Source organism: Oncorhynchus keta, chromosome 1, assembly GCF_023373465.1.
Source record: "Oncorhynchus keta strain PuntledgeMale-10-30-2019 chromosome 1, Oket_V2, whole genome shotgun sequence".
NCBI lineage: Eukaryota > Metazoa > Chordata > Actinopteri > Salmoniformes > Salmonidae > Oncorhynchus > Oncorhynchus keta.
The window spans coordinates 40892112-40912149 of NC_068421.1; the positions used below are offsets into that span (position 1 = coordinate 40892112).

General features: G+C 40.0%; 1 long non-coding RNA gene across 1 annotated transcript; it reads right to left on the reverse strand.

Annotated features, from left to right (window-relative positions):
- Positions 1-293: 293 nt before the first annotated feature.
- LOC118385321 (uncharacterized) lies at positions 294-20037 on the reverse strand. Its single transcript, XR_004825994.2, has 3 exons — positions 19670-20037; positions 9908-10065; positions 294-4825 (listed from the first exon to the last, which is right to left on the reverse strand). It is a non-coding gene; the product is annotated as an uncharacterized LOC118385321 (long non-coding RNA).
- Between the last annotated feature and the right edge of the window lies 1 nt (position 20038).

Sequence of the window (20038 nt, forward strand, 5' to 3'; positions counted from 1 at the left end):
GGCTTTCCCCTTGCACTGCTTGCGTCTTCATCAGTATTAATGCAGCTCATGTGGTGGAGGGCCATTATGGGTTATCACACACTGCTACTGTAACTTATCTCTCACCCCATCAAAGAGCAATGAACCAACAGAGAGGGGGGAAGATATTGACAACCGCGCAGTCCTAAAACCAGTATTGTCTGCTTCAGACCAGTCTCCTGCTGAGAGTGTGACGGGTCTAGAATCTGGTCTTCCTTCATGCCTGGTAGCCCTTCTGCTAATGGTTTTCAGAAAAACACATTTGACAGCCCATAATGCATGAAGACACGCTTTATTGTTTGTGTTAGCAACCTGGACTCCGGGGTAGACGTAAGAAAGTAAATGTAAACCCGGGACACTCCAAACAGTATGATATGTTACGTTTCATTTGGTATACATTCATTTGTGGATGTCCATCATCCATTTCGTATGATATGTTACGAATTACAATTCCTACAATATGTTGCGAATTGCACTTCGTACAATAAGTTAATCACTGGCAAAACATATATGTTACGAATTCCCATTTGTTGTGACTAACGTTAGCTATGTGTTGCCTCCTGCCCTCAGGAGGATGAAAAGGTTTGGCACGGCCCCTCAAATTGCATGGCGCTACAGAGGATGGTGCGAATAGCCCCAGTACATCACTGGAGCCGAGCAAGGTTCCCATACTTTGTAGAACTGATCTGTTTTAGAATGCAATGTACATGTCAGCTATTCCAGTGGCACCCATTCAAATAGTATCTTATGCCAATCTTTAATAGAGGAACCTCATCACTAATCCACTGTAAGAGGATGTTTTTCCTCGCTGCGAAGGTAAGGATGTTGTAAAGCCTCCTCTTACCCACAGAAGTAACACGCCTACTAGGGAGACCTAACAGTAAATAAACTGGGTCCAATTCTAAATCAACCCCTAGGATCTTTTCAATTTCGTGCAGAACACCAGACCAGTATCTTTGTATTTTGGTACATGACCATAAACAATGTATTAGGGAGCCTGTATCAGTTTTACATTTAAGACACTGAGGAGAAGAGGAAGTGGGGCTAAAAGCATGTCTGTGATTTGGGGATATATGCAATCTGTGTATTATTCTTAACTGGATTGCTCTAGTACGATTACAAATAGATATTGTTTTTGCATATCTCCAAATGTCCTCCCACATCTCTTTGTCAATAGTAACAGACAATTCTTTCTCCCACACTTGTTTCACCCTCTGTGTGTTGACAGCAGAAAAGGATCTTAAAGTATCATAAAACAGACTTACAGACATTTTCCTTTGTGGGACAAAAAAAAACATTATTTCAATGACAGTCACATCAGGGTTGCCAATTAAGGTGGTGCTCTTCAAAATATAATGTCTTACTTGTAGGAAGCGGAAAAAGTCCTGCTTTGGGAGTCGATATTTCTCGACCATCTGCTCAAATGACAATAAAATCTTATCAGCAAATAAATCATTTAGTCTGCGTATGCCCTTATTAAGCCAAAAGTTAAAGCCAGCATCCAGCAATCCTGGACCAACATCTAGGTTGATAAGAATTGGGGTAAGAGCAGGAGGTTAGTTTGGACCTTCCCAAAAAAACATTGAACTGACCTCCATACTTTGAGTGTGTTAAATGTAATGGGATTATTGCAGTGACCTTTTACAGACTTGAAACTTCCGAAAAATAAAATATCCTGTAAGGGGTATTTTGAAAGAGAAGTCTCAATGTCTAACCAAATAGAGAAGTCATCATTTGTGATCCAGTCAGAAATATAACATAGTTGGACACACCATTGATAGAACCTGATATTGGGTAGATCCAAGCCACCCATAGAACTTGGAAGCTGCAATATTGCCATCTTAAGTCTTGGCTTGCGTTTACTCCATTTAAAGGAAGTTAGCCATCCATTTACATCCTGTATTACCTTATTGGAGAGTAATACTGGGATCATTTGGATTGGGTAAAGTAGTCTAGGTAAAACGTTCATTTTCAAGAGGGATATTCTACGCAACCATGAAATCGGAAGAGAGTTCTAATTGTATCAAACAAGGGAACAAAATTGGCTTTGTACATTTGCTGGAATTTAGGAGTTACAAATATACCCAGATACGTCAAACTTGAGGGAGACCATTTAAAAAGGAAGGGGGGAGAAGTATTAGGTACAGAGTGTAGGTTACCAAGTGGCATAGCCTCTGATTTAGTTAAGTTAATCTTGTAGCCTGAGAATTCGCTGAATAATTCAATAATATTAATAAGAGATGTAATTGAAGTCTCGGGACTAGAGATGAATATCAGGACATCATCAGCGTACAAGCTTACTTTATGGTGAACATCACCAATGAGCAGCCCCTGTATAGCAGGCGTTAACCTGATGGCCTCGGCCAGTGGTTCCATAGCGAGTGCAAATAGGAGAGGGGACGTGAGGGGAACATTTTGCTATTACACATTTTGCCATGAGGCTGAGATGTATTCTTGCCTGTTTAGAGCACATTTCCTGCAGGTGGGGGTCCTTCAGGGGTCCATTGGCCCCTCTCCAGCAATGGCAAGCATAGTCTGTCTGACCAGCCATCTGAGAAGTGTGGCATGGCCATGTGGGAAAAGAGCATGAGGAGGAGGGAAAGAACTGTGAGTAATAATAATTCATTTAATTTGCAAAGCACTTTCATCACACCCAGGGCAGTGGACTTGCATCGATAGAGTGTATGCATCGTGGCATATTGTCGTTATTAAGGTTGGGGGTCTTCTGTACAGCTGCAGTCAAAAGACCGGTGCATACTGTAACTTGTACACTGAGTGTACAAAACATTAGGAACACCTGCTCTTTCCTTGACATAGACTGACCAGGTGAATCTAGGTGTAAGCTATGATCCCTTATTGATGTTACTTGTTAAATCCTTTAACGATGCTCGGTTTTACATGTAAAACAGTTTCCAGTGTATATCAAGAATAGTCCACCACCCACGGACACCAAGCCAACTTGACACAACTGTGGGAAGCATTGGAGTCAACATTGGCCAGCATCCCTGTGGAACGCTTGGCACTTTGTAGAGTCCTTGTCCCGACGAATTGTCCCAATATTTGGAAAGTATTCAGACCCCTTCCTTTTTCCACATTTCATTACATAACAGCCTTATTTTAAAATGTATTAAATATATTTTGTTCCTCATCAATCTACACACAACACCATATAATGACAAAGCAAAAACAAGTTTAAGAAATGTTTGCCAATTTGTGAAAAATTAAAAACGGAAATACCTTATTTCCATAAGTATTCAGACCCTTTGCTATGAGACTCGAAATTGAGCTCAGGTGCATCCTGTTTCCATTGATCATCCTTGAGATGTTTCGACAACTTGATTGGAGTCCACCTGTGGTAAATTCAATTGATTGGCCATATAGGCACACACCTGTCTATATAAGGTCCCACAGTTGGCAGTGCATGTCAGAGCAAAAACCAAGCCATGAGGTCGAAGAAATTGTCCGTAGAGCTCAGAGACAGGATTGTGTCGAGGCACAGATCTCGGGAAGAGTACCAAAAAATGTATGCAATTTAAGGTCTCCAAGAACACAGTGGCCTCCATCATTCTTAAATGGAAGAAGTTTGGAACCACCAACGCACTTCTTAGGGCTACCCGCCCGGCCAACGCCCGGCCAAACTGAGCAATCGGAGATTTTGTTGAAGAACCTTTTTGGTCTGTAATTACTGCCAAAGGTGCTTCAACAAAGTACTGAATAAAGGGTATGAATACTTATAGAAATGCAATGTTTCCATTTTATTTTTTATTTTTTTAAATGTAAAAAAATGTTTTTGCTTTGTCATTATAGGGTATTTTGTGTAGACTGAAGGAAAAACAAAAATGTAATACATTTTATAATAGGGCTGTGACGTAACAAAATGTGGAAAAAGTCAAGGGGTCTGAATCCTTTCCGAATGCACTTGGTTAGGGTTAGGGTGAGTGTACACTTGCGTAATGAAGGGCATTGACCCGATATCTGAGAAAAGAGCTTCAGCTTTGTTTTCACTAACTGGTCTAAATGCTGATATTGATGGGGAGGGATAGGTTTCCCTTGAAATGGACAGATAGTCAATGAATCTAGTCCAGCCCTCATCAACTAAAGAGACTGGCAGCATGGATCATTGAGCACGATTGGTGCTTCACAAAGTGATTGGACCAATGGCTTTGTCTGGGTTGGTTTGGCGGCAGGAATAAAAGGCACCAAAAAACAAACAAACAAAAACATTTGTGTTCACTTGTGATTTGTTATGAAAGACAGTGACCTGGAAGAGCAAATAATATCAACATCAATGCCAACATGAGTTATTCCGCCAGAACATTCATGTTCCCCTCCGAAGATAACGCTACACAAAAACATCTCTAGCCCTCATAAAGCCACAGGATATTGTCATATCCTTCAAGATACAGCACAATAGACAGCATTTGAGCTCACATTCCAACATACAACATATCAAGCATCACCTCAGTGCAATTGTTTTTCTATTGCGTTTTGGCATATTGACACCTAAAACACTTTTTAAATTAAACCTCAACCTTTCTGTTCAGCCTCATTTTTGAACAGATTGAAATGATTGGCATCAATAACAGACTAAGTTTAACTCACAATGAGAGATGACAAAAAAAATGCAACAAAATTTACGATTTGTTTGTGGTCGCAGCACAAGGAGAGGCATGGAATGAACGGGGGAGTTTATTGGATAAAGAAATGTTAGATAAAGTCTGGTTTCGGGGCCCACTTCTACTTCCTGTGGTCTCTGTGTCCCCTCCCTACTGCTGATCCAGCCAGTCCAAGAGAGTGCCACAGTGTCCTGAAAGGAAAAAAACATTGCTACAGTTATATAGTGAATATACTGACACCCTATACTAAACTATGTACAAGTAATGAGGTTCAGCCAAAAGGTAGGGCATAGTAATAATCACAAAAATACAGCCGAGACCAATAAACGTATGTTAACCTAACCAAGTGGGGAAGAGGAATTGGTTCCTTCACTGCACCTGCTCCTCTGACCAACACAACTAAATCAAGTATCCTGTGACGGCAGGCTTTCCGTTAAGCAGTCAATTAAGTGATAATGCAATCGAAGCCGGTGTTTGGAGCATATACAGTATTGGCACGGGTGTTGTTAGGCCCGAGACAAAGTCCAACTGTGCCAATATATCCAACAAACACCGGCTTCGGGGGCATTATCACTTTTACACAACGGGTTACCAACATATTCAAATAATGATTGACATATTATAATTAGAAATGTTATTTTGCTCAATTTAATCATACTATATTTCATCCTTCCACAATATATACAGTTGAAGTTGGAAGCATACATACACTTAGGTTGGGGTCATTAAAACTTGTTTTTCAACCACTCCACAAATTTCTTGTTAACAAACTATAGTTTAGGCAAGTCGGTTAGGACATCTACTTTGTGCATGACACAAGTAATTCTTCCAACAATTGTTTACAGACAGATTATTTCACTGTATCACAATTCTAGTGGGTCAGAGGTTTACATACACAAAGTTAGTTGTCTGTGGCTTTAAACAGCTTGGAAAATTCCAGAAAATTATGTCATGGCTTTAGAAGCTTCTGATAGGCTAATTGACATAATTTGAGTCAATTGGATGTGTACCTGTGGATGTATTTCAAGGCCTGCCTTCAAACTTCAAACTTCAAAATAAATCAGCCAAGACCTCAGAAAGACAATTGTAGACCTCCATAAGTCTGGTTCATCCTTGGGAGCAATTTCCAAATGCCTGAAGGTACCATATTAATCTGTATAAACAATAGTACGCAAGTTTAAACACCATAGGACCACGCAGCTGTGATGAACGTACTTTGGTGTGAAAAGTGCAAATCAATCCCAGAGCAACAGTAAATGACCTTGTGAAGATGCGGGAGGAAACAGGTACAAAAGTATCTATATCCAGTAAAACGAGTCCTATATCAACATAACTTGAAAGGTAGCTCAGCAAGGAAGAAGCCACTGCTCTAAAACCATCATAAAGAAGCCAGACTATGGTCTGCAACTGCACATGGGGACAAAGACTGTACTTTTTGTAGAAATATCCTCTGGTCTGATTAAACAAAACTAGAACTGTTTGGCCATAATGACCATCGTTATGTTTGGAGGAAAAGGGGGGATGCTTGCAAGCCGAAGAACACCATCTCAACCGTGAAGCACAGGGTTGGCAGCATCATGTTGTGGGTGTGCTTTGCTGCAGGAGGGACTTATGCACTTCACAAAATAGATGGCATCATGAGGCAGGATAATTATGTGGATATATTGAAGCAACATCTCAAGATCAGTCAGGAAGTTAAAGCTTGGTCGCAAATGGGTCTTCCAAATAGACAATGACCCCAAGCATACTTGGCTTAATGACATCAATGTCAAGGTATTGGAGTGGCCATCACAAAACCCTGATCTCAATCCTATAGAACATTTGTGGGCAGAACTGAAAAAGCATTTGGAGCAAAGAGGCCTACAAACCTGACTCAGTTACACCAGCTCTGTCAGGAGGAATTGACCAAAATTCACCCAACTTATTGTGGAAGGCTACCCAAAACGTTTGACTCAAGTTAAACAATTTAAAGGCAATACTACCAAATACTAATTGAGTGTATGTACACTTCTGACGCACTGAGAATGTGATGAAAGAAATAAAAGCTGAAATAAATAATTCTCTCAACTATTATTCTGATATTTCACATTCTTAAAATAAAGTGGTGATCCTAACTGACCTAAAACAGGGATTTTTTTTTACTAGGATTAAATGTCAGGAATTGTGAAAAACGGAGTTTAAATGTATTTGGCTAAGATGTATGTAAACTTCCGACTTCAACTGTAGTCTCGACACAAATCAAGGGTTGCTAGATTTGTTCGTTCTATCGGTTCGGTTGCTAGAGACGCGACCCAGTCATTCAGTCTTTTTGTTTTGTATCTATGGACGTGACCCAGTCATTTGTTCTAAATGTTCCATTGCCATACTGGCTGGCAATCTTATTATCCCTTGCTTGCTAGCTAGCCAACTAAAAAAGTGCAGCAAGAATATCAGCCTAGTAGCTGCATTTACATTTGTTTAAGCTGTTTTCTAGTGAATTTATTTGGATACATCCATAACAATGAGCTAATGAGGCGCAATTTCGCCTGGAATAGAAAATGTGCTCACTAGTCAGGATACTGATGTTCAGAGGAGCTAGCCAACAACACAGCTAACAAAATCAATTGAAACTGAAGCTAGAAAGACTGCAAACTAGCTGCACTATGTTTCATTTGACATTTTTTCAATTTACATTTATTTGTATATATCCATAAAAATGATGCCAGCTGATTCATGATTTTGACTGACTGAGAAATGCTGCCTGCTTGTCTGTCTTGTCCCGACACGTTCATCACTATGGGACACATTTTTATATTGAAACAATGTTGCAAATGTTGGAGAGACAGACAAAAATGTTTATACAAATTCTCTACTGTTGAAAATGGAAATATTAGTCTGAAAGAAATGTGAGATAATGTCTAGATGCTTTTATAATGAAGATCAAGTTTATAAATTCCCTGAAAGGCTGATGAGACAGTGGATTGCGCAGTCAGTTGGAACAGAGTGAATAGGCATTTTAAAGTCATAGATTTAGCCGGTGGTAACCTGTGGAATAGACACCGACTGGAATGCGGTTTTAACCAATCAGCATTCAGGATTCGACCCACCCCTTGCATAAAGTGGTGTAAATTCTGTGGCCTTTGGGTACACACAGTAAATAACTGCAAACAGCCAGCAGAGGGATAATTAGAGTATGTGCATTGACAATAAAAGTCTGCAGTGAGGGAGATATACAAACACAGGCCCACCGCTCAGTACACAGCTGCATCCAGGCAGCCAGCACAATCGGAACATCACTCATCCTCCATACACAAACCACCCTCTTAATGGAACCACTGAATAGACTTATTATCCTCTCTCGTGGTGATACAAGAACAAGACTCCTTCAGGAGGTTAAAAGGACACATCCTGGCAGTCGTGTGAGAAATGTGGAGTGTGTTAAAGGTGATTATGATGTCACACTCATAAGTTATTCTGGACACGGTGGTAGGCATGCAAGGTTTACCTAGCAGCCTGTTGGTCAAGACATGCGTGCCTGTGTCACTGGACCATTTTAGTGCACCTGAATTACTTTAGCAGCACTGTGGCCTGCAACGCAGTCTCAATCCGCCAAGCACAGCAACCTCAACAAGAAAGCATTTTCACTATAAAATGGGAGAGGTTTTTGACCGTCTGAAATCTGCATACAGCAGGCTCACAAGAGAATCGTATTTGAATACAGGAAGTACTAATCAGCAGTACATTCTAAAGGTGGAGGAAGAGACACTGCCGCTGCTCAGCGCTCTGACAGTCTTGGATAAGATCCAAAATCCCCTGGAAAGGAAGAGCCCCAGCTCCCATAGGGCAATTCCCTTACACTATCCGCAGAGGGGTGCAATAGATCCTCACCTTCTATCCCAACTGTATAACTTTAGAGGTCAAAGCATAGATGCAACATTTTTGTCAGGGTTAGTAATAATGTGCTCTGGAGCTGTGCAGGCATTGGATTCGTTTAATTGCTTTCTAGAACGATTTCCCTGTACTGTGTTGCACATTTTCTTGTCACCACTAATCTAATATGTTTGAGGTATAGTGCTATTATCATCATCTTGCAGTAAGTTGAATTGCCATTTTGCAGATTTGTATGGTCTTATTGAGCTCATTTCCAAGTTTTACACATCTTGTGAACACTGAAATGCTAAATTGCTCAGAAATATACATGAGTGGGTGTAAAAGCCGTATATGCAAGTCATTTGGCACCTTTCTCCTCCCAGACTGGCTCTGGTTACAGTGCCAGCACCAGACATACATCACTCCTGTCAATTGTCAGATGTGTCCTTGGATTTCAGTAAGGCAGCATTTGAGGTCTATGGAGACTTTTCCGCACAGGGAGTCAATGCCGCGTTTCCAATGCTTATGTCAACGGTGCTGTCCCTTATAATAGCTATGTCCTTTCTTTGGTGCCAGTGACCTCTCCATCTTTTAATCCCCCAAATGCATATTCAGAGCAAAATCATTGGTAAATTATTTTATTGTGCACGAAAAGCTACTGTACAGGTATGCATCCATTTCATTGCGTTTGAACGAGAGGGCTTTATATAATATTGGGTTTGATCCAGGGAAGGTACAAGTAGTGTTCGTCTACCCATGGGTTGGATGGGTATCTTCTGAAGATCTAAAAATAGATTCTGTAGAAGATCTAAAAACATGTCAAGTGTAAACATGTCCATCATGGCCAGGAGCATGGAGCAGACATGAGTCTATCCAGTAGCATTGGTGCTCTTTCTGTCTGTCTGCTCCCTGTTGGGAGGTCTGTGAGGTGGATGCACATACTCAGGCGTAATCAGAGCCTGTTAAAACCCTATGTAGAGAAAGGAGAGCTGCCTCTGGTTTGGTTTTTCTGCCCTGGGCCTCAGTGGGAGGCTCGCTGCGTGACTTCCCAAAGTTCCTCCTCCAGGCAAAATGGAAATCAAACTGACTAATTGCATCCGGAAGACAAATTCATGCGCATTAAAGCAAGTCAATGAAATGTGAATCTCATTTTTATCACAGGGAGAGGTGCATGAAGAGGCGCTGGACTACTAATAGGACTGCCAGACCATATAACATTATTTACCATGTCTCTCTCTCTAGCATACGTTATCTATCTCAATCTGAAGCAGTCAAAAACTAGGGTCAGTTGTCTGAGTGCACTTTGGCATCGCCTCCTCCTGTACAGAAATAAGGTTATCACTGGCCATTTCTGTATAGTGTTACCTTTCGGTTTTCACTTTAAGTGCTGTGTTAGCATGCTGTGCTCATACGGCGAGCCTCACCTTCCTTGAGATTTTCTTAAGCGATGCCTTCCGTGTGCACCAGTACTCTGCACTCAGATTAGTCAAGATCCACCAAGGTGCAATATTCTGTTCCATTGTGGCCTTGAGTGATGATGAAGCTGTTGAGTGAGAATAAAAAGAATCTCGGGACCTGGGACCTGTGGGTCAGAGAAAAATGGAGGATCAATCAAGATCATATAATGCACACGGGAATTGTTGAGAGCCAGTGTGATACTTTTAAAAATGCATTTCCACTCATCATCTAAAGTCTCAGAATGAGCGACTGAGGTAATGGACCTCTGATCAATGGAGATACAAGAGATGCAAGTAATGGAATGGAGAGTGGTTGCTATATGCGGTGAAGCAGCTCCCTCTACAGTTCTCTCTACACCGTACATGAGATAGTGACGTGACAGAAGCCTAAACGAGGCCTGTTATCATTCCCTCAACTCATATTTATTTACATGAGCGATTTAACAGAGATTCCACTTGTTTCTTTCATATTTGTTGACTTACAAAAGAGCCCAATATTTATTTGTACATATATTTGACCAGGGGTTTCATTCAAACTGTGCGTGACTGTCTGAGCTTTAGCTCAGGGTTAAGATTGGTGTTCTGTATATCCTACATGAGGTCAGCGTGCCAAGTTTGCTCTTTACACCCATTCTAATAAACACCCATCTGTTTTTAAATGATCTGGAGATAAGATGCATTACAAAATGATTCAGCTTCAGTCTATTTTGGAAGTCTGAAGAAGTCGGTTGGGTTTACTGTCCCTAATTCTGCCTAGACAGAATCATCAAGTCTACATGGAAATTCAGAACGACTGGAGATTTAAAAAGACCATAGAGCAACGCATGTTACTTTCTAATGAATAACACAAAAAAATACTGTTGAAGTGCATTGTAATCTGCAATGTACTGTTTACTGCATGTAGGCCTTACCGCACTACATGGACAGATAATCCCCCAACACAATGCAATGTAACCAGTCCTATAGGGGGGTTTTATTGAAGGAAAGATTCATCCATTTTGAATGTTGGAGCGATGCTCTATCGATTCCCGGGGTCATTTCATGTTTCAATGTGTACATGAGCAATTCGCCATTCAAGCAGGCAGGAATACAGGCAGAAAATGATCACATGATGCTTTATTTCTGCCTGCTTGAAAGGCGAATAGCTCAAAGACACATGAAATGACCCCGGGAATCGATAGAACATCACTCAAATATGCACAAATATAATATAACATTCAATATGGGTGAATCTTTCCGTTAAGTAGACCTGAGCCAGCTGTTATTGTATTGGTGCCCATGGGAGAGCCATAAGATTTAACCAAATATGACAGATTTCCCCCACACACAGCAACGGTAGTACATTTTGGGCAAATTTTATGACAAGCCAAACGCTTTCTGAACCCAAACGGACATCTTTCTAATAAATACATTATTAGAAAAACAGCTTTGTTTGAAGTCTGTGGTAGTTCTCAAAGTGTATGAAGCAGTCGTATCTGCCTGCTGATCGCTAGCTCGAACTCCTGTGAAACAGAAAATGACGTAGTAATGAATGACAATGTTTTTAAATTAAATATTCTTTGTTGGTGTAATCAATTGTGTGCGTTCTTGTGCTTAATTGTGTTTGATGATAAGGAACTAGATGGTAATTGAGCCTATAGCCATCATTTTCATGCAAACTGGATTGTTAGCTAGATACTAAAGAACCATTTAATCAACCTTGTACAGTACCAGTCAAAAGTTTGGACACACCTACTCAATCCAGGGTTTTGTAGAATAATAGTGAAGACATCAAAACTATGAAATAACACATGGAATCATGTAATAACCAAAAAAGTGCAAAACAAATCAAAGTATATTTTAGATTATTCAAAGTAGCCACCCTTTGCCTTGATGGTAGCTTTGCACACTCTTGGCATTCTCTCAACCAGCTTCACCTGGAATGCTTTTCCAACAGTCTTGAAGGAGTTCTCACATATGCTGAGCACTTGTTGGCTGCTTTTTCTTCACTTTGCGGTCCAACTCATCCCAAACCATCTCAATTGGGTTGAGGTTGGGTGATTGTGGAGGCCAGAACATCTGATGCAGCACCCCATCACTATCTTTCTTGGTCAAATAGCCCATACACAGCCTGGAGGTGTGTTGGGTCATTATCTTATCATTATCTCTCATTATAGTCCCACTAAGCGCAAACCAGATGAGATGGCGTATCACTGCTGAATGCTGTAGCCATACTGGTTAAGTTGAATTCTAAATAAATCACAGACAGTGTCACCAGCAAAAAAACACAACATCACACCTCCTCCTCCATGCTTCATGTTGTAGGAAAGTAACTTTTCTAATAACCAAAGGAGAACCTTTAGAGAACATCACAGTTCTGAGAATGTTCAATTAACCCAATAAAATAACATAATATTTTGGTGTGTTAGAGAACATTTACAGTGCATTCAGAAAGTATTCAGAGCCTTTCACTTTTTCCACATTTTGTTACGTTACAGACTTGTTCTAAAATGGGATGAAATTGTTTTTCCCCCTCAATCTTAACACAATAACCCATAATGACAAAGCAAAATAGGTTTTTAGAAATATCACATTTACATAAGTATTCAGACCCTTTACTCAGTACTTTGTTGAAACACCTTTAGCAGCGATTACAAACTCAAGTCTTCTTGGGTATGACGCTACAAGCTGGCACACCTGTATTTAGGGAGTTCCTCCCATTCTTCTCTGCAGATCTTCTCAGGCTCTATCAGGTTGGATGGGGAGTGTCGCTGCACAGCTATTTTCAGGTCTCCCCAGAGATGTTAAATTGGGTTCAAGTCCAGGCTCTGGCTGGGCCACTCAAGCACATTCAGAGACCTGTCCCGAAGCCACTCCTGCTTTGTCTTGGCTGTATGCTTAGAGTTGTTGTCCTGATAGAAGGTGAACCTTCGCCCCAGTCTGAGGTCTTGAGCACTCTGGAGCAGATTTTCATCAATGATCTCTCTGTACGTTCCTTCATTCATCTTTCCCTCGATCCTGACTAGTCTCCCAGTCCCTGTTGCTGAAATAAATCCCCACAATAAATCCCCACAGCATGATTGGTGGAGTGCTGAGAGATGGTTGTCCTTCTGGAAGGTTCTCCCATCTCCACAGAGGAACTCTGGAGCTCTGTCAGAGTGACCATCGAGTTCTTGGTCACCTCCCAGACCAAGGCCCTTCTCCCCCCGATTGCTCAGTTTGGCAAGGAAGGCGAGCTCGAAGAACAATCTTGGTGGTTCCAAACTTCTTCCATTTAAGAATGATGGAGGCCACTGTGTTTTTGGGGACCTTCAATGCTGCAGACATTTTTTGGTACCCTTCCTCATATCTGTGCCCCGACACAATACTGTCTCTGAGCTCTAGAGACAATTCCTCTGACCTCATGCCTTGGTTTCTGCTCTGACATGCACTGTCAACTGTGGGACCTTATATAGACAGGTTTGTGCCTTTCCAAATCATGTCCAATCAATTGAATTGAATTTACTACAGGTGGACCCCAATCAAGTTGTAGAAACGTCTCAAGGATGATCAATGAAAACACAATGCACCGGAGGTCAATTTCGAGCCTCGTATCAACGGGTCTGAATACTTATGCAAATAAGGTATTGCTAAACACCTGTTTTCGTTTTGTCATAATGGGGTATTGTGTGTAGATTGATGAGGGAAAACATGTATTTAATACATTTTCTAATAAGGCTGTAACGTAACTAAATGTGGAAACAGGGAAGGGGTCTGAATACTTTTTGAATGCACTGTACATAACATTCCCCTGTAAAAACGAACCACACGCCAACCCCTCTTTTACGCTACTGCTACTCTCTGTTCATCATATATGCATAGTCACTTTAACCATATCTATATGTACATACTACATCAATCAGCCCGACTAACCGGTGTCTGTATGTAGCCTCACTACTTTTATAGCCTCGCTACTGTATATAGTCTCGCTACTGTTATTTTTCACTGTCTTTTTACTGCTGCTTTTATTTCTTTACTTACCTATTGTTCACCTAATACCTTTTTTGCACTATTGGTTAGAGCCTGTACACGTGAAAATAAACTTTGTTTTGATTTCATTTGTTTGTTTGTTTGAAAAATAACCTTCCCCTAACGTTCTGGGAACCTTGCATGTGTTTCTTTGGGCTAGGTGAGGGCGTGGTTGTCCTTTGGTTATTTTTCATACAACCTTCCCACAACTTTCTGGGAATGGTTTTGAGTAGATGCTTGGCTTTGGATTATTCTCATCACATTTAACCCCAAAATGTTTTATTTTCTTGGTATTTCATTACTTTAACAGAACATTTCTTAAATATGTTTACAATTTTAGTAATGTTCTCCAACTGGTTTGGCATTGGGAATGTTCTCAAAAAGTTCAGACAACGTTAAGAAATAGCATTCTTCTGTGGGAATGTCAGTAATTCAGCATTACATTTCATACAGGTTTGCTCATGGTTCTAAAGTCATGTTCTCAAGTCGTCCCAAGAACATTAAGAAACAACATTCTTCTGTGGGAATTTCAGTACTTCAGCAAAACTTTTCCTTCAGGTTTCCTCATGCTTGTTTTTAAAGTCATGTTCTCAAATTGTTCGAGAACGTTAAAACCTCTCTGGGATATGTGGGACGGTAGCGTCCCACCTCGCCAACAGCCAGTGAAAGTGCAGGGCTCCAAATTCAAAACAACAGAAATCTCATAATTAAAATTCCTCAAGCATACAAGTATTTTACACAATTTTAAAGATAAAATTCTCATTAATCCAGCCTAAGTGTCTGATTTTAAAAAATGCATTACAGCGAAAGCACCACAAACTATTATGTTAGGTCACCACCAACTCACAGAAAAACAGCCATTTTTCCAGCCAAAGAGAGGAGTCACAAAAGCACAAAGAGGTCCAATTAATCACAAACCTTGGATGATCTTCATCAGATGACACTCATAGGACTTCATGTTACACAATACATGTTTGTTTTGTTCGCTAAAGTGCATATTTATATCAAAAAAGCTCATTTTACATTGGCGCGTTACGTTCAGTAGTTCTAAAACATGCGATGATTGTGCAGAGAGCCACATCTATTTACAGAAATACTCATTATAAATGTTGATGAAAATACAACTGTTATACATGGAATTAGAGATATACTTCTCCTTAATGCAACCGTCAGATTACATTAGTCATAAATAGCATTATAAATATTCACTTACCTTTGATGATCTTCATCAGAATGCACTCATAGGAATCGCAGTTCCACAATAAATGTTTGTTTTGTTTGATAATGTTCATCATTATGTCCAAATAGCTTCTTTTGTTAGGGCGTTTGGTAAACAAATCCAAAAGCGCGTTCAGGTCCTGTCGAATTTCAGACGAAAAGTTCAAAAAGTTCAGTTACAGCCTGTAGAAACTTGTCAAACTAAGTACAGAATGAATCTTTAGGATGTTTTTAACATAAATCATCAATAAGGTTCCAACCTGAGAATTCCATTGTCTGTAGAAAAGCAATGGAACGAGAGCTAACTCTCTCGTGACCGTGCCTCAGAGCCTGTGGCAATCTGCCAGACATCCACTTCACAGTAGAATCCTCAAACAAAGTTCTAAAGATTGTTGACATCTAGTGGAAGCCTTAGGAAGTGCAACATAATGAATATCCCACTGTATCTACAATAGGGGCTGAGTTTTAAAAACTACAAGCCTCAGATTTCCCACTTCCTGTTTTCTTCTCAGGTTTTTGCCTGTCATATGAGTTCTGTTATACTCACAGACATCATTCAAACATTTTTAGAAACTTCAGAGTGTTTCCTATCCAATACTAATAATAATATGCATATATTAGCATCTGGGACAGAGTAGCGGGTAGTTTACTCTGGGCACCTTATTCATCCAAACTACTCAATACTGCCCCCCTGTCACCAAGAAGCTTTTAAGAAAACTTCCCATAAAAACTACAATCATTTTCTGGTAACATTCAGAAAACGTTGTGAGAATCTTATTAAAAAAAAAACACATATACATTTCGTTCTTGGCATCAATAAAACTCTGTATCTTCTATATTGTTAAGTGTGTTCAGGTGTGTTGGCCAAGCACACTAATTTGCCACACCTGATCTTAATGAGGGCTTGTTTCCTTTGAAATGGGCTCTGCTTGAATAGAGTGAAATCAACAGTTTTGTTTTGCTCCATCCTAGTTTTTGCTAGCTCCATCCTGGTGGCTCAGTGAACTAATTCCAAGAATGAAAATGATAGGTTTGAATCTCACTGATGCCGTGTCACAATTAAAAATAAATGCGTTCGCATGATTAAATCCTGAGGAAATTAATTTCCATATGTCCTATCTGTGCATTGCGTTAAAATAAATCTTCACACAAAATAAGATAGCAGTGTAATTAAGTCTTATTGAAACAAACACTGTTCTCAGAGCGTTAATAAAACCTCCAAGGAAAACTTTCAAGGAACCAGAGTAAAACATTAACGAAACCTCCCTGCAACCTAAAAATAAATGTTTGCAGAACAGGATAAAATGCTTGCTTCTATTCTCAGAATGTTTAAAAACGTTTAGTTTTACAGGTCATGAAATGCATGGCTTCGTTCCCACACCCAAAGTGAAACCAAAAACAAACATTCCCACAACTTCCAAGGACCAAATGTGCTAGATGGGTACTCTCGGAAATAAGATATATCCATGTAATTCTATGATATCCAAATGTGTGGTGTGGTATCCCAGGGAGGTATACCCCAGGGGATGGTAATAGAGGGGAGGTACGTGATGCAACGTTGGCTCCCTCTGCTGGGAATACGGGAGCTGGGCACCCCGACACGGACAGCTCTAAGTGGAGGTAATTAGAAGAAAGTGTCAACCAGCCGTGGAGGCCAAATAAAAGGAGCACGGTGGCACACCGAGAGGAGGGGGACGAGACCGACACCAAGCAAAGGTAGAGAAGAAGGGACGAGCGAAACCTAAGTGATTTTCTTTGTTATGTTTATTTTCTGTCTTAGTAAAGTTGTTTTTGTGGACTAAAGCCTCCCTGTCTCTGTGTCAATCTCTGCACGCTCAACCGAACACCCCACGGTTTACCACAGTGGCTATTGATGATATCTGCGTTTTCTGTGAAAAAGGTGAGAATCTGTCTCACTCGTTCTTTGAATGTAAATATGTGTCATAATTTTGGGAAAACATTGCGAAATACTATTTACCATTATGAACACTACACACGTTTCTGACATGAAGGATATAATGTTACTATTGCAAGGATAACAAGACCATTGAATTTTTTTCTTTTTTCTTGTTAAATACTTAATACATGATTGAATGTAACTATTTTATTAAAACATTATCCCTAGTGAATAACAATAATAATATTTTCCTGAATCATTACAAGATTTTTGCACTAGATTTAAAAAAATATTTGTATTACTTGATATTTTTGTATGTTAGCATTTTCTTGTTAATACCATTCTATTTTGTTTGTAACAATGTAAATTGTTCTGTATTTTGAATTTTAAAAAAAATTGTTACAGAATCATTAAGAAACATATTTAATCAAATAAGCCACATGTAGCAAATAAGCCATTATAGGTTTTGTCAACTAAAATTCAACACTCCCTCATTGACCTCCATACAAAAACTCCTCACTTGTTGAGCAAAAAACACATCAAACTATACCTGCCAGAGAAAGATTTTCGACCAAGTTCTCCCCCTCACTTCGCCTCTTCTCTGGTTACATTCCATTCTCCACATTGAATCCTTCAAGTCTTCTTCTATAATATCATGGCGATCCACAAAGAAACATTTACAGTGCATGCCACTACCTACTGTGTTGGAATGTACGATCAATCATGATTGGGCCAATTCTGTACTACCTTAAATACAAATGTTTTGGAGAAATGTCCTGATGAAACAAAAATAGAACTGTATGTCCTGATGAAACAAAATTAGAACTGTTTGGCCATAATGACTATGTTTGGAGGAAAAAGGGAGAGGATTGCAAGTCGAAGAACACCATCCCAACATTGAAGCATGGGGGTGGCAGCATCATGTTGTTGGGGTGCTTTGCTGCAGGAGGGACTGGTGCACTTCACAAAATGGATGTTATCGTGACGGAGGAAAATTATGTGGATCTATTGAAGTAACATCTCAAGACATCAGTCAGGAAGTTAAAGCTTGGTCGCAAATGGGTCTTCCAAATGGACAATGACCCTAAGCATACTTCCAGAGTTGTGGCAAAAAGGCTTAAGAACAACAAAGTCGAGGTATTGGAGTGGCCATCACAAAGCCCTGACCTCAATCCTATAGAAAAGATGGGCAGAACTGGAAAAAGCGTGTTTGCGAGCAAGGAGGCCTACACACCCGACTCCGTTACACCAGCTCTGTCAGGAGGAATGGGCCAAAATTCACCCAACTTATTGTGGGAAGCTTGTGGAACGCTACCCAAAACGTTTGACCCAAGTTTAACAATTTAAAGGCAATGCTACCAAATACTAATTGTTTGTAAACTTCTGAACCACTGGGAATGTGGTGAAAAAAAAAAGCTGAAATAAATCATTCTCTCTACTATTATTCTGACATTTCACATTTCACATTCTTAAAATAGTGGTGATACTAACTGACCTAAGCCAGGGTATTTTAACTATGATTAAATGTCAGGAATTGTGAAAAACAGTGTAAATGTATTTGGCTACGGTCTATGTAAACTTCTGACTTCAACTGTAGTTCTACCAACCTGTTTTACAGCCTCTGCATATGATACATCATGACTGATCCTATTTCTGATCCTCTCCAGCAACTCTCTGTACCTGGCATCCACCAAACGCTGCACTGTGTTCTCCCACACAATTACTGCACTTAACCTTCACTGTAATCATGTGCACATCCACACATGTTATTTATTTTACATTGAGCAGCTACATGACCCATTCTTTGGCATTTAAAACACTGCAGTGCATATGGGACAAATTCTCTAATATTGAAACGAAGGAATCTGATCTGCACTTTTCTCTTGTAAGACTTTCTCAAAACCTAGATAGACAGTAGTTTTGGAATTGTTAGTTAGATTACTTGTTGGTTATCACTGCATTGTCGGAACTAGAAGCACAAGCATTTCGCTACACTCGCATTAACATCTGCTAACCATGTGTATGTGACAAATACAATTTGATTTGATTTGATTTGAAACCTCTGCATCACTGATAAGCTTTCACTTGTTTGACCCTCTTTCCTACTGATCAACCTTTTGGCCTCAATCACTCTGCCTCTCTTCACATTTTAATATCATCTTTGGGCATAGACATTAGGACCCCAGTGATGACTCCCCTCAATCTAGCATCAGCACCAGGGACATGGCTTTTAATCTTCTTCCCATTAAGTTTTCCCATTTTCTGAATCTTCTCTTGCTGAGCCTGGCTACCACACAATATTAACAATCTACCATTTCCAATGAACCAGGCTAATTTCACTTCACCTATCTTTCTCTACAGCATTAGTTAGACGTATAGGGTGTAAGTGTAGTAGTGGTCTCATCAAACACGATCACTACTTTCCACTCTAACACATCATTACTCTTGATTCCTACATTGTCCCTCTTTATCATTTCTTTACTAGATGATCCACAGCTTTCTGTATCATGATCTCTCTTCTTTCCACTACCGATCGTTCCGGTGCTTGACCCTGATCCTTCTGCTCCATACCATCAGAACTGACACCCATATCGTGAGCATTCCACCACACCTTTCGCTTCACCAACCTTTTCTCCATTTCCTCCATTTCGTCTGCAGTACTAGCCGCCATTTCCATCCTCCAACCCTCTCGCCCCTCCAAGTTGTCAGTTCTAGTCGTTATATTTCTATGCATGTATTGATGAAGTGTCAGGTGCTCAGAAAAGACACCTTACTGCAATAATTATTCAGCATAGTAAACAAAACCAACAGTAGGCTTATACAATCGGCATTTAACTTTAAATTAATGATAGTTGTGGATATATCCTACGTTATTAAAGACATTTAAAGTAGACAACATTTTTCATTTCAAATTTGATCAATGTATCTATTATTGTAAGCGATCTCGTGTCTATTACCAACCGCGTCCTCTCCGGGTTTCGAATGGTTGCATGTTC